Raw genomic sequence first — 3,434 nt, forward strand, 5'->3', positions numbered from 1 at the left:
CCCTGATAAAGAGATTGATGACTACCTTAAATGCCATCCTAGAGCTTTCATCCAATAGCTGATGGAAGCAGAAGCAGACACCCACAGCTAAACACTGAGCTGAACTCCTGGAATCCAGTTGCAGAGAGGGAGGAGTGATGAGCAAAGGGGTCAAGACCAGGCTGGAGAAACCCACAGAAACAGCTGACCTGAACAAGGGGGAGCTCATGGACCCCAGACTGATAGCTGAGAAACCAGCATAGGACCGACCCAGACCCCTTGAACGTGGGTGTCAGTGAGGAGGCCTGGGCAATCTATGGGGCCTCTAGTAGTGGATCAGTACTTATCCCTAGTATAGGAATGGACTTTGGGAGCCCATTCCACATAGAGGGATACTCTCTCAGCATAGGATACCCTCTCTGCATCCCTCATTCAGTTTGGGACCCCGGGGATGCTGGTATAGCATGGGGAGGGGGGGTCTTCCCTCCTCAGTTAGGCCTGTCTAGCAATTCCCTCACAGACATGCCTAGGAGTTTGTCTCCTAGGTGATTTTGTATCTTGCCAAATTAGCCGTGGAATTACCCAGTCACCTTATGATTCCTTCCAAGATTGAGCATAAGAGTATCTACACTTCTGAAAGCTCAAAGTCCACCCCCAGTGACACACTTCCTCCAACAAGGCCACACCTACTGTGAGATTACACCTCCTAATCCTTCTCAAACAGTGCCATTCCCTGGTGACTAAGCATTCAAATATATGAGTCTGTGGGGGCCATTCTTATGCAGACCACCACAAGCATTTTTATACCTTTATTTTAACTCAGTTTTGTTTCTTTATTCAACCTGGAGCTGGTGGAAGATTCAGTAACTGTTTAGGTAAGCTACCTACCTATAAAAGGCATACAGTTAAATTAGAGACTAGAATGAAATCTCAAGCAGTAGCATAAGCCATGCTTCTCCAGAAACAGGAACCCAGGAGAAAGATTTGGGCACAGGTAATTTACTTCGGAAGGAACAAGAATAAGCAGGGAGCCAGGCGTTGGTGGCGTACGACTTTAATCCCAGCACTTGGGAGGCAGAGACAGGCGGATCTCTGTGAGTTCGAGGCCAGCCTGGTCTCCAGAGCGAGTAAGCTACACAGAGAAACCCTGTCTCGGAAAAAAAAAAAAAAAAAAAAAAAAAAAGCAGGGAAAGGAAAGAGACAGAGACGAGGGATCAAAGTATATATGATTGAAGTCATTGCTGTAATCAACATAGTTGCCTTAACAAGGAAACCACTGAGAAGGGAGCAGAGTGCCTTCCAAAACAGTCTACCTGGAGCTGAGAACCTGGCACATTTATTTATTGGTCACCCTTCTTCAGTAATAGAGGGTTTCTCCTGATAGAGAAGCGTAGGCAGTTCCTTCGAGTTCCACTGGTGTCCAAAACATCAGAAAGACACACACTACAGGATCCTGGGGTAGGAGCCTGAGAGCATAAAGTAAAGGGTCTGCTACAAAATGTACTAACCCACATTCTCTGCTTATTTTTTTCCTGTGTGTGTAAGTACTTGTACACTTATGTACATATGTATAAGGAAGACTTGAGCTATCTTCCTCAATTGCTCTCCACCGTTTTTGTTTGTTAATCTTGATTGACAATTTAGCAGGATTTAGAATCACCATGGAAACAAATCTCTGGGCATGTCTATGCTGGATTACCAAAATTAGTTTGAGGTAGGAAGACTTGCCCTAAACATGAGTGACATCATTCCATGGGCTGAGGACCTAGACTAAATAAAAAAGAGAATGCGAGCTGATTTCAATTCCAGGAAAACCAATGCTATTTTCTGGCTCCTGCAGACACCAGGCATGCATGTGTGCATGAAGATATATATGGGAAAAACACACAGAAAGGGGGTTGGATAGATGGCTCAGAGGTTAAGAGCATTAACTGCTCTTCCAGAGGTCCTGAGTTCAATTCCCAGCAACCACAGTGGCTCACAGCCATCTAAAGTGAGATCTGATTGATGGGGAATATCCTTCTGAATGCTATGAATGTATGTTTCTCTTATTTGTTGATGAATAAAACTGTTTCAGCCATTGGACAGACAAAAAAGTATAGGCAGGGCCACCAGACTAGGAGAATTCTGGGAGAAGGACTCAGGAAGGAACTTGCAAGGAAGATGCCATGTAACTGCCAAAGGAGTAACATGCTGGAGCATTATGGGTAAGCCACAGCCTCATGGCAATACATAGTTTAATAGAAATAGATTAATAGTTAAGAGAGAGCTAGTCAGTAAGAAGCCTAGCCATCAGCCAAACAGTTTATAATTAATATAAGCCTCTGTGTGTTTCTTTGGAACTAAATGGCTGCAGGACAGGACAGGACAAAAACTGTCTACATCTGATGCCCTCCTCTGATGTGCAAGCAAACATTCAGACAGAACACTATATACATAGTAAATAAATAAATCCTTAAAAAAAAAACACAAAATAAATACATCTTAAAATTTTAAAAAGTTTATAGCCATAGAACCAAGCAACTGTCAAACTTTTCTTTGTAGTGTGTAGGGTTCAAAGAAAGTAGACCTACTTTGCTAGCAAAACCATGAACTAAAATAAGAATCTATAGATTCTTATTGGCATAAATAAGTAATAAGTAGGTTGGAGTGATGACTCAGTAGTTGAGAGCACTGACTGCACTTCCAGTGAATTCCCCACACCCAGACTGGTAGTTCACAACCATCTGTAACTCCAGGTCTAGGTGATCTGATGCCTTCTTTTGGCCTCCACAGGTACCAGGCACATATATGCTGCACAGACATATATACAGGTAAAACATGCACATAAAATAGAATAAAAAAAATCAAATGAATAGGATAAAAAAAAAGTTTCTCCTTATAGAAGAATAGACAGTAATGATTGTATGGCCATACAAGAAATGATGGAATTAGGAAAATTACTCTTTGGTAACTGTATTAGTTACTTTTCTGCAGCTATGATGAAACATGACCAAAACAACCTATATAAGAGTTGGGGGGGCACTTATGGTTCCAGAGTGTTAAAGTCCATGATGACAGAGTGGAGGCAGCAGGTGGCAAGAACTAGATCCTGGGAGCAGAAGCTAAGGGCTCACAAAGGAGAAAGCATGCTGAGAATGGCTCAAGCTTTTGAAATATATCTCTCTCTCATTTTCTTTTCTTTTTTCTTCTTTTTTTGTTTTTGTTTGTTTGTTTGTTTGTTTTTCGAGACAGGGTTTTTCTATGTAGCTTTGGACCCTATCCTGGCACTGGCTCTGTAAACCATAGCTGGCCTTGAACTCACAAAGATCTGCCTGCCTCTGCCTCACGAGTGCTGGGATTAAAGGCATGAGCCACCAATGCCCGGCCTCTCATTTTCTTTTTAAGATTTATTTATTATATATACAGTCTTCTGATGGTATGTATGGCATTATAGATGGTTGTGAGCCGCCATG

The sequence above is a fragment of the Cricetulus griseus genome, chromosome 6, assembly GCF_003668045.3.
Source record: "Cricetulus griseus strain 17A/GY chromosome 6, alternate assembly CriGri-PICRH-1.0, whole genome shotgun sequence".
NCBI lineage: Eukaryota > Metazoa > Chordata > Mammalia > Rodentia > Cricetidae > Cricetulus > Cricetulus griseus.